This window comes from Amborella trichopoda, chromosome 2 (assembly GCF_054954075.1).
Source record: "Amborella trichopoda isolate Santa Cruz 75 chromosome 2, AtrichopodaSantaCruz75HAP2 v2.0, whole genome shotgun sequence".
Taxonomy (NCBI): domain Eukaryota; kingdom Viridiplantae; phylum Streptophyta; class Magnoliopsida; order Amborellales; family Amborellaceae; genus Amborella; species Amborella trichopoda.
In genome coordinates this window covers 48,234,966-48,247,257 of record NC_142337.1, presented here as the reverse complement: position 1 = coordinate 48,247,257, position 12,292 = coordinate 48,234,966, and the positions used below count along the sequence as shown (strand labels likewise).

At 33.8% G+C, this 12,292-nt stretch overlaps 1 long non-coding RNA gene across 1 annotated transcript; it reads right to left on the bottom strand.

Annotated features, from left to right (window-relative positions):
• Positions 1-8,365: 8,365 nt before the first annotated feature.
• Positions 8,366-11,838, bottom strand: LOC148783253 (uncharacterized). The gene is made up of 2 exons (XR_016049455.1): positions 11,449-11,838; positions 8,366-8,686 (listed from the first exon to the last, which is right to left on the bottom strand). It is a non-coding gene; the product is annotated as an uncharacterized LOC148783253 (long non-coding RNA).
• Positions 11,839-12,292: the final 454 nt, after the last annotated feature.

Below are 12,292 nucleotides of genomic sequence, written 5' to 3'. Positions count from 1 at the left end.
AGAAATAATTTATCCAAAAGCCATATATCAAACTTATAAAAAATACTACCTTATACATTAGTATCGGATGGAGTAGGACCTAATTCAGAGCCAAACCAACTAGATAAGGTCCCAAGTGTACCCAAACTTGGATACAACGTAGGTCTAATTCTGGTCAAATAAACCCAGACCTAACCATTGGGTTTGTCATTTGAGTCTAGACCTAAACCCATATTTGATCGGCCTATCGGGTTTGTCTACAGATCGACCCCACATGATTGCCACTCTTGCTTGAAGCCCATAAGTAGAGTCAGGGTTGTTACATAGTTGGGGCAGAATAAGTTATTTTAGAGTTTCGTATGCTAACTAAAACTCGTCCCCCATTTTCTCCTGGGTGTGGTTTGTATAGGGCCGGGGCCCTAACAATCAAAGTAGGGCGCATCTTTAGATAGTATTGAAAGATGTTGTTCAATACTAGAAATCCTTGTGATGGTCTAGAAATTTTATTTTTATTTCTAATTATAAAATTGAAAGTTTCCAAAACAGTGTAGATCAAGCGGATTTATGAACACTTAAAAATATTATCAATGATCCATAAACTGCATTATAAAATACATTATTTCCAATATTTGAATTAATTTTTTCTCATGTTCATACATCTTTGAGGTCAAGGTGATCGATTTGATGATTTTTGGGCACGAAATAACCTATTCTACCACTTTTTGAGGTGCAATTTAATTGGATTTATGAGAGCCACACTTTTATATAAACTTTTTCGTTCTCTCTTTAACTTTACGTTGGAGGAGAAAAAATAAAATAATCGTGGATTTCCCAACTAAAAGCCCGCAATTTTATTAAGAACGGTGCTTTCCCAACCAATTATTATTCCTTTTTCAGTAAAGACAAACGGAAGAACTGTTAGGGACCAGGAAGTGGAGAAAACCCAAGGTTTGAAGGAAGGCGACATTGTTTGAAAGGAAAGATGTTTCAAAAAATTATTTTCTAATAATGTAGGCCCAATAAGGTGCAATAATGGAGGCTAAAAGCGTCTGCCGTGAAGAGAAGGCCCTATTTTTCTATGGGTCTGGCTTTTTGGAAGGAAAAGGAAAGAAATGTGGGCATTGGTAATTGGGTTTAAAAAGTAGCCAAAAAGAGGTAATCATGGGGGTTAAGGATCATATGGAAGGGAAAACCACTCAGCGAAAAGTGGCTTTCCAATTTGTAACTTTTTTTATTTTTAAAATCATTTTGGTCGGACTGAGATTTTCTAGAGGAAAGGATTGGAACCTCATCAGACCGTAAAGTCTTGGAGGTTCTTCTCATAGATCATTAGGGCAATGTTTGGTAATCGAGAAAACTATTTTTTTAGAGAAATTAGGAGCCGGAAAAAACGATAGGTGGTTGGAAGTTGAGAAACCTTTGTTTGATAACCTGTATGTGGAAACGGCGAAATTTGCTGCTAGAAGTTTCACCTGTTTGCTTACCTGGATTTTGGAAACTACTGAGTTAGTTGTTAATTATGAAATCAATTGTCTAGAGCAATGGTTTAAAAAACGGATAGGTGATCCGGATCGGGCTCCCAAAAAACCGATCCGTATCGGCGAATCGGCGATCCGGATAGGGAATCGAGTGAATCGGTCAGAATAAAGCTTAAAAAAAATCCGAAAAAATTATTAAAATTCATTATAAATATTATTTTTTAAGAATTCAATAAGAAATGAGGGTACTCCATTAAGAATTTTCATGTTTTTGAATGAATATGCGAATATTGTCATGTTCTTTCCCTGCATGAACTGTCATTCAGCATTTAATTTACATCACACAAAAGGATAAGCATATAATTATCATGGAATAAGTATATCAACATACATGGACTACAATAAAGCATAAAATTAGTAACATATGATCTAAAAATAAAATGATAGACGACGTTATTGTTCTTCTTGGTCACGCTGGTGCCATTGATTAAATTCGTTTAACAATTCATTGATTCGATCTAAAAACGAATCATCGATATTAGCAGGCGTCTGACTATTCTCAAATCCCTGAGTGTTAGTGTTTTGTCGTGTTCCCAATCTAAAATCCCCGAAGCTTGTTCATCTTTCATGCTCACCTGCATTGTCGTGCTCATCCCTACACTGTTGTTGTTGGGATTCGATATGTGAATAATATGGCTGGGATAGGGTGGCCTCAGAATCATCATCTCTCTCATTTTCTCTTTGAATAATATGGATTAAAAACAAAAATTAACAAATTTTCAAAAAAATCGATCTTGGATTAAAAAAAAAAAATCACAAATTTTCAAAAAATTCTATCATGGATTACAAAAAAAAATTCGATCATGGATTAAAAAAAAAAAAAACAAATTTTCAAAAAATTCTATCATGGATTACAAAAAAAAATTCGATCATGGTTTAAAAAAAAAAATCACAAATTTTCAAAAAATTCAATCATGGATTACAAAAAATTCGATCATAGATTACAAAAAATTCGATCATGGATTACAAAAAATTCGATCATGGATTACATAAAATTCGATCATGGATTACATAAAATTCGATCATGGATTACAAAAAAATAAAAAAATAAAAAAACAAAAAATTCCATCGTGAATTACAAAAAAAGAAAAAAACAATTCGATCATGGATTACAAAAAATTCAATCATGGATTACAAAAAATTCGATCATAGATTACAAAAAATTCGATCATGGATTACAAAAAATTCGATCATGGATTACATAAAATTCGATCATGGATTACATAAAATTCGATCATGGATTACAAAAAAATAAAAAAATAAAAAAACAAAAAATTCCATCGTGGATTACAAAAAAAGAAAAAAACAATTCGATCATGGATTACAAAAAATTCAATCATGGATTACAAAAAATTCGATCATGGATTACATAAAATTCGATCATGGATTACGTAAAATTCGATCATGGATTACAAAAAAAAACAAACAAAAAAAAACAAAAAATCCGATCGTGGATTACAAAAAAAGAAAAAAACAATTTGATCATGGATTACAAAAAATTCAATCATGGATTACAAACAACTTTATCATGGGTTACAAAAAAAACAAAAAACAAAAAATTCGATCATAGATTACAAAAAAAAAAACAAACATTTCGATCATGGATTACAAAAAAAAACAAACATTTCGATCATCGATTACAAAACATTCGATCATGGATTACAAAAAATTCTATCATGGGTTACAAAAAAAAAAAAAAACAAAAAATTTAACCATGGATTACAAGAAAAAAAAGCAAACATTTCGATCATGGATTACAAAAAATTCGATCATGGATTACAAAAAAAAAAAAAAAAGAAAAAAAAAGAAGAAAACCATACGGGACTCGCCGATTCACTGTAGAGACCGCCGATTCGGTACAGTGAATCGGCGAGTCATTGTGCAAAATCGTCCGGTTCTCTCTAGAACCGGACGATTCCCGTTTTTTTCGTCGATTCGATCCGTTCATGGCGATTCCCGAGTCGAACCGGACGAGTTCAGTTCAACTCGACATTTTTTTAAACACTGATCTGAACAATTGTAATCGACCTGTATGAGAGAGGGATAAGTCCGTCATGTTCTTATCTTGCTCATGAATTTCCTCACGAGATTCTGACAATTATGGTGTTTCAGGTTACCATTGAACATAGGCATTCCCGAGTATCTTGCCGGAAGAGAATCCTCACCAAATCCTCATCAGATCTGCACTAGTTATAGAGCTTCAAATTTCATAATCATGTGCGAAAATAAAATCTCATGTTACCATAGAAATTTTCGATGCTAGAACTGTGTTCCATCATGTTGACTTGTGATGTCCCTATATAAATACATGGGCCAGCCCAAAAATGCCCCAAGTTTTAATTCAAAAATTGAGATGTACAAAGAAAATATGATAACAGCATAAAGTATAAAGAAAAACAAAGAAAATATGATAACAGCATAAAGTATAAAGAAAAACCATACGCTTTATCAACGAGTGATTCTTCAAAAAGATATAGTTTCTATAAGGCCTAGGCTTCAAGGGAAAAAGTAAAGTCTATATGATGGCTCTAAAATCAATATTTATTTCAAGGGAAAAAGTAAAGTCTCTATGATGGCTCTAAAATCAATATTCATTTTCAATTATGAAACTATGGCTCTAAAATCAATTTTCATTTTTAACTATGAAATTTGAAGCTCAAAAAATGGTAAAAATCTTATGGATATGTAAATACTTTAAAATAAATAGTCTAAATAATATGTTGCAATATACATTATTTTTAGGGGGTTGAAATTTTAAACTTTTTTAACAACCATAATTTTAGAGTTGAGGTGATCCATTTGAAAATTTTCTTAAGCTTAACGATAAGTTTTTAGATGCCCTGGGGCCTAGGCTTTTTACATCCTCTTTCTTTTCGAGAAGTAAGAATAACAAAAGGAAAAGTATAAAGTGAGACCATTTATCTTCGATACATGGAAGTCACAATCATCCTTGTATGTGAGATTTAGAACTTGGTGGTTGTAAGAGTACTGTTAACTAGACTAAGTTTAAAAAATATTTTATTGAATTTCTTGATGCACTCCAATATGACATGTAATGGCTAGGAATAGTTGGGACCTCATTGTTTACTTTTTCTATAGGTCACAGTTAGCATGCGTGTCACCCTGCAAATTGTAGAAATACGGGATTGACAATAAATATATTTTTTAAATATAATTTGATCTTAATTTTTAGAGTGTATATATTATTTAACATGAAGATCATCAATATAAAAAAAATTGAAAACTAGAAATAATAATTATATTAAAAAAATATTTGAACCGTTAGTTACAATTATTTTTTGATGGACTACCTTTTTGCATCTATCTTTAGGATGGATGCTTTATACTTCTAGACCGCATATTGTAGAAATACAGTCCAGACTACATGAAACAATTGTTCTTCTCTATAAAGGTACTTTTCCTATAAAGTAAATCCAATAAATGAAGGTGCATATTGTATAAAGTGGAGGCTCTATACAATCAAAGTAAGATGCACCTAAGTAGTGTTGAGAAATGTGGTTTTAATACTGAAAATCTTTGTGATTGCATTAAAATATAGTTTCATATCTAGTTATAAAATTTAAAGTTCAAAAAATAGTGTATATTGAATAAATCTATGAAAATTTTAAAAATTGACGGTAAAAAAATATATTACAAGATGGTACTATTTTCAAAATTTGAAATTCATTTGTTTTTCATGTCCATACATCTTGAGGTCGACAATATCAATTTGAACTTTTTTTTGGCATCAAAACACTTTTATTTACTTAAATTTTTTAGGTTATAAACTTTTTTTAATTAAAAAAATAATTTTTTAAAATTTTTTATGCACCCCTTTGTCTTCCCAATTTGACATCTAACGGTTAGGAACAATGGTTTAAAAAACGGATCGGTGACCTGGATCGGGCTTCCAAAAAACCGATCCGGATCGGCGAATCGACGATCCGGATCGGGAATCAGGTGAATCGGTCAGAATAAAGCTTAAAAAAAATCCAAAAAAATTATTAAAATTTATTATAAATATTGTTTTTTAGGAATTCTATATCTGTTGGGACTCGATATCTGAAGAATATGGCTGGGATAGGGTAGCCTCAGACTCATCATCTCTCTCATTTTTTCTTTGAATAATATGGATTAAAAAAAAAAAATAACAATTTTTCGAAAAAATCGATCATGGATTTAAAAAAAAAATCACAAATTTTCAAAAAATTCTATCATGGATTACAAAAAAAAATTCGATCATGGATTAAAAAAAAAAAAAACAAATTTTCAAAAAATTCTATCATGGATTACAAAAAAAAATTTGATCATGGATTAAAAAAAAAAAATCACAAATTTTCAAAAAATTCAATCATGGATTACAAAAAATTCGATCATGGATTACATAAAATCCGATCATGGATTACATAAAATTCGATCATGGATTACAAAAAAAAACAAAAAATTCAATCGTGGATTACAAAAAAAGAAAAAAAACAATTCGATCATGGATTAGTAAAAATTCAATCATGGATTACAAAAAACTCTATTACGGGTCACAAAAAAAGCAAAAAACAAAAAATTCGATCATGGATTACAAAAAAAAAACAAACATTTCGATCATGGATTACAAAAAAAAAACAAACATTTCAATCATGTATTACAAAACATTCGATCATAGATTACAAAAAATTCTATCATGGGTTACAAAAAAAAACAAAAAAACAAAAAATTTGATCATGGATTACAAGAAAAAAAAACAAACATTTCGATCATGGATTACAAAAAATTCGATCATGGATTACAAAAAATTCTATCATGGGTTACAAAAAAAAAAAAAAAACAAAAAATTCGATCATGGATTACAAAAAAATAAAAACAATTCGATCATGGATTACAAAAAAATCGATCAAGTATTACAAAAAAATAAATAAATAAATAAAATAAAATAAAATAAAATAAAATATAATTCCGACCAGGACTCGCCGATTTCGTACAGTGAATCGGCGAGTCACTATACAGAATCGTCCGGTTCTCTCTAGAACCGGACGATTTCCATTTTTTCGCCGATTCGATCCGTCCATTGAGATTCCCGAGTCGAATCGGGCGAGTCCGGTTCGACTCGGCGTTTTTTTAAACACTGGTCTAGAGGCTAAAACTTATCTTTTAATTGAGATTTTTAGTTATCGGCCTATCCATGTCATTACTAACATGGTGGATGGTTGAATTCATAAATTTGTTTAAAGTTTTCTCCCTCTTCCCTTTTGATCAAAGAAGTGTTTCCCTCTCCCCTTTGATCAAGAAATTATTGTTGATTTAAACAGTCACCTCATTCACAAAATAGTGACTCTAAAATAATCTCATAACAAAAAAACATACTACAAATCTCATATTAGTGTTTAAACACTGGTTTTGATGAAGTCGATAAACCGCCCAGTAATTTTGTCCTTCGATTATCCCACAATATTACGGTCTTCCTTTCTTTAGAAATTCGACACCATGACCATATGTTCCACTCTTTCTTCTTCACTTTCACTATCATCATCCTCACGTGCATTCTCGATTCTCCTTATAGATTGAACTGTACAATCATAAAATCTTGTCATCGAAATTAAAATTATGTAGTATTACTGTAGCGTTTTCGATCTTGACCTGCATAAGAAATGGAAATTTAAATTAGATCTTCAAAATTGGAAAACGTATTTTCCATACCCCAAAGGTACACTCCACAATATTTTGTAATAATGAATATCTATGACTAAATAACTCCTCTGGTAACCTTGGATTTCGACCTCGAAATTACTAAGGTGGTAAGTTTCATCAAGATGTAGGTTGATGAACCCACGCATATTGGGAAAACCAGCATATGCCAAGTAGTATGTATCTTTACATGAAAGGATCGAATAGTTAGAGAATAAACATATTACCAAAATGTAGTAGGAATAAATTTTCAATCATTATTAAAACCTACTCAAAACACATGTCAAAGTTTATGTCAAGTGGGTTTGAGTTTTGAATCACCGATCACTTTTCATTAATAGAGAGCTCCAAGATATACAGAGTAAAATAAAACTATTCCCTAATGAATACGGATACAAATACTACATGGTTATAACTAAAAAGGGACTCAGTATCTTTAATTTGAAATTCAAAATCTGGATGTGCTGGCTTTTTTAACTGTAATACTGGTTGTGCTCGGATGGCATGGCATTGAAGGGAACCTCTTCTTCTCGAAAAATGACATCTCGACTGATAAAAATAATTTAAGTATCTAGATCAAATACCCAATATCCTCGTTGGCCCAAAGGATATCTAACAAATATGGACGGTTTTGAGCATGGAGCAAACATATGTTGTCGGGTGTCATTGTTGTGCACACAACAAGACACCCAAATACTCTTAAATGCTCATAGGTGGGGGGTTTTTTCATCAGAACTTCATAAGGGGTTTTTCCAGAGAGAATTGGTGTTGGCATTCGGTTAATGAGGTAACAAGCCGTTAGAATGCATCACCCAAAAATTTGATGGGTAGATTTTCTTGAAACTGTAAAGCATGGGCAGTCTCTAAGAGATGGGGTGCTTACGTTCAGCGATGCCATTTTGTTGCAGAATATGGATGCAAGTTGTTTGGTGCCCAATGCCACAATTATTGAAAAGATTTTGCATGACATTAGATAAAAATTCAGCACCACTATCAGTTCAAATTTGGCAAACTTGATAATGAAACTGAGTTTTCACCATGTTAATAAAATAATGAAGGAATTTATAGGTTTCTAATTTATATTTCATCAAATATGTTCATGTGCATCTTGAACGGTCACCAACAATGGTTAGAAAATAATGTGCTCTTGACTGAGAAGCAGTGGAATATGATCCCCAAATGTCACAATGGATTAACTTAAAAGGAATATCACATTTACTCGAACTAGAGGGAAAAAGAAAGCGAGAATGTTTTGCAATAGTGCAAATATCACAAAAAGGAACATCACATGAAGAAAATGAAGAAAGACAATCATGGCTCAAATGAAATCTAGAAAACTTATTTTGGGATGGATGACCGAGCCTTTTGTGCCAAATGATAGGAGATATGGTAGCTAGCTTTGTCACTGTGGCAGCAATAGGTGGTTGGGTGAAGTAGTACAATCCATCACGCATTTCCCCCATTCCAATCAGCCTCCTCGAGGTCAAGTCCTGAAAGACACAAAATGTAGAAAAGAAGGTAATTGCACAATTAAAAGAATTGGTGACTTTGCTCACAGTCAATAAGTTGAAAGAAAATTTTGGAACACACAGAACATCATCTAATTCAATGGAAAAGGACAATGAACTTTTACCAATATGTGTTACGACAGTCTTACTTCCATTGAGCAAGCATACTTGCTTGTTTTGATGGTTGGTAATAGGTGACATTGAAGAGGATAGAAGGGGTGTGAAATGGTGAAATGCTTCAGAATCTATTACCCATGAGTCACGAGTGGTTTTAGAAGCAGAGAGACAGAATAACATACTTGCAAAATTTGCATTGGAAGGTTGGGAACCAATGCTTAGTAAAGACAAAAGTCGTAGATATTGGGTCGGTGAAAGAGGAGGTAATGGTGGTGTTCCTTCCGACTGTGGAGTGTCGTGAGAAGAACTGATAGTAGAGTTGGCATTATTAGCTTGGCTTCCTCCCTTTTAGTGATGATTTTGACATTCATTTAGATGTCGTTTCAATTTTCCTTCAGGATACCCGTCAATATCATAACACTGGTCACGAGTGTGGCCCGCCTTTTTGCAATTGTCACACCAAGGACGTTCTTTGAAGCAGTCACTGTGAATATCATAACACTTGTCACGAGTATGTGGCCTAGCTTCTTGCAATGGTCACACTAAGGACGCTCTTTGAAGCGACCTTTCACTTGACTGTTGTGGGAACTATTGACAATGAGAGGAGCAGCCTCGGAGGAAACTAATTGGTTTACTTGTAGACCCTTGTGTCTTTCTTCTTGAAGGACGAAAGAGTAAACCTTCTCGAAATTGGGCAAAAGTTCCATTTAAAGGATTTGAGTCCGAATAGTCCCAAAGGATTCATTTAAGCTCATCAAGAATTGATAAACTCTTTTGGTCTGATGATATTCTTGAAGTTCCTTAAAAAATCCACAAGTATAGGTAGAGATCTTCGAATATGAAGTTAATTCGTCCCATAACACTTTTAGAGAAGGGAAATAATAAGTAACTGACATACGTTTCTGCTATAAGGTGGCAATGGAATGCTTGATTTCATAAATATGTGGCCCATTCCTTTGAGAGAAACGGTCCTCAAGATCGAGGCAGATCTCGGGCCGTCTCAACGTAGACTACGTTGTCCGCAAGATATCGCCCGAGGCTATTATACAGCCAAGACATAACCATCAAATTACATCTTTCCCATGCTTGAACTTCAAAAAGTAGAGCAGTTGGTTTGGAAAGAGTACCATCCACAAAACATAACTTGTTTTTTACTCCAAGAGCAATTTTCATGGCACATTTCCAAGTGCCAAAATTATTACCAACAAGAGCTTGTGAGACAAGAATATTACCAGAATTATCTGACGGTTGCAGGTAGTAATGAGATGACATATCAGTGACGACATTTTGATTGTTGTTTTTCTCTCGGTTGCCCGTTGTCATGATGGACGACCACAGATAAATGATCTGAGACTACAGCAATAACACTTCTAGAAACACACAGAGAATCTTTAGAGACTCGTGGTTGACACTTAGAGACTACTATCAAAGTTTGAGCATTGAGAGAGAGAGAGAGAGAGAGTGACAAATCTTTTATTGGATCATCATTGCCAATATGCCATGGGTCATCTGGTTGGGTTGAAGAGAAGGTCTTATACACTCTAGAGAGAGAGAGACCGGGGAGAAAATAGAGTGGAGAGCCTAGAGAGAATGAGAGAGAGTGAAATGTATAGAGGTTTTAGAGAGAGAGAGAGATAAAGAGAAAAAATTGCTTGTTATTGGAGAAAAAATGGAGAGGAGCACCCCTATGAGGAAAGCGTATCTCCCAAGAAACCAATCTCCATACCAAAGGTTGCAAAGTAGAAAGAGCTTAGTGGGAATCTTGAGAGTCAATAAGATATGAAGATGAAGAAGCAGCTTTTAGATGCTAATTCGAAAGAACTGAGCGGCCATGATATATTTGGGCCTCTCCCTGAGATCTCTCTAAGCCCTCTCACTACCCTTTCTTAGGAATTGAAAAAGAGCAAGGAGGATATTAGGGCCTTGATATCAAGGGATTGTAACCATGATTCAACAGTAAATAATTACTTCCTGCATTCTGTGGCAAATCCTCAAAGTGCCAAGCCAGATCCATGAGCACTGGAGTGTACTCTTATGCATTACTGACAATCTTTTTTTTTTAGAATAGAGAATGCTCTTGGTCATGAAAGCTCTCAGCTTCAAACTAGTCTTCGCAAGCTTAATGAACTGAGACCCAGTTACAAGAACGACTTGGGGATGAATTAAGGGATCTTGTTTGATAAATCTTAAGGGGCTTGATGAGGTTTGAAATTCAGAACTTTCAGCTTGTCTGTGATTAAAGAAAAATCGTCAACTTGGCTGCTCTGATACCATGTCAAGTGGGTTTGAGTTTTGAATCACCGACTGCTTTTCATTAATGGAGAGCTCAAATATATACAGAGTAAAATAAAATTGTTCCCTAATGAATAGGGATACAAATATTACATGGTTACAACTATAAAGGGACTCAGTCTCTCTAATTTGAAATTCAAAATCTGAATGTGCTAGCTTTTGTAACTTACAACTGTAAAAACATTTGGGATAGATCTCACATCCTAGGGGCCATCACTTGGTCTGATGGTAAAAGGCTCGTGTAGCCAGTATAAGAGCATGGGTTCGAATCCTAAAAGTGGCCACTTTGTATATAAAGGAAAAAGAGTCAAAAGTTATGATTGTTTCCAGCTCACCCTGCAAGGATCCTGTATAGGCAGGACCAGCACCAGGTTATATGCTACTATATACAAGAAATCGCCCCTGCTCTTCAACAAGTATATTCCAAGTACTCCAAGATGTTTCTATATGTCACATAGATAACTGAAGAAATCATTATTCATGCGCATCAAATTAAAACAACTAGGATCATGAGACCTCAATATATATGCAATAAATGTGGCCCCAGTTACAAAAAAAGTATGCATGAGGACAAGAACATATACATACAACATAAAATTGACGGCCATATAGCACCCCACATTACATAGAAATGATCCTGCTCAAATGAGTCCATATAAGAAGTCTAATATGCATAACAAGGAAAGGAAAAAATAATAATTTAGCCGCCCACAAAACAACAAGAGCCTCTCCACATACAAGCATCAAATCATTCTCTCAATTGCCAGCACATACAATCATCATAAATCTCCAACTTAAAGAAAGAAAAAGAAATAAAGAACATACAAATATAATGCCACAAGCCTCCAACTTGAGAGAGAGAGGACTGAAGCATGCACAAATATAATGCCATCACTAACAAAGACCCCTTGCAACAAAGAGTGTGAAAATACAAAGTCACTCTAATCACCTTGATATTTACCGTAAGACAAGCATACATCATTAATACATGTGACATGCAAAATCACAATGCTATCACACAATCCAAATGACATACCTAGTGAAATAAAGTGAGAAGTTCGTCAGGCGAGTCACATACGGCAAATCCACTAATGAAATAGAAGAATATAAAGTGAGATCCTTATACGGGGACTCGTCCATGCATCAATCCATGAAATCATCATCATTAGAGCTTTTTCC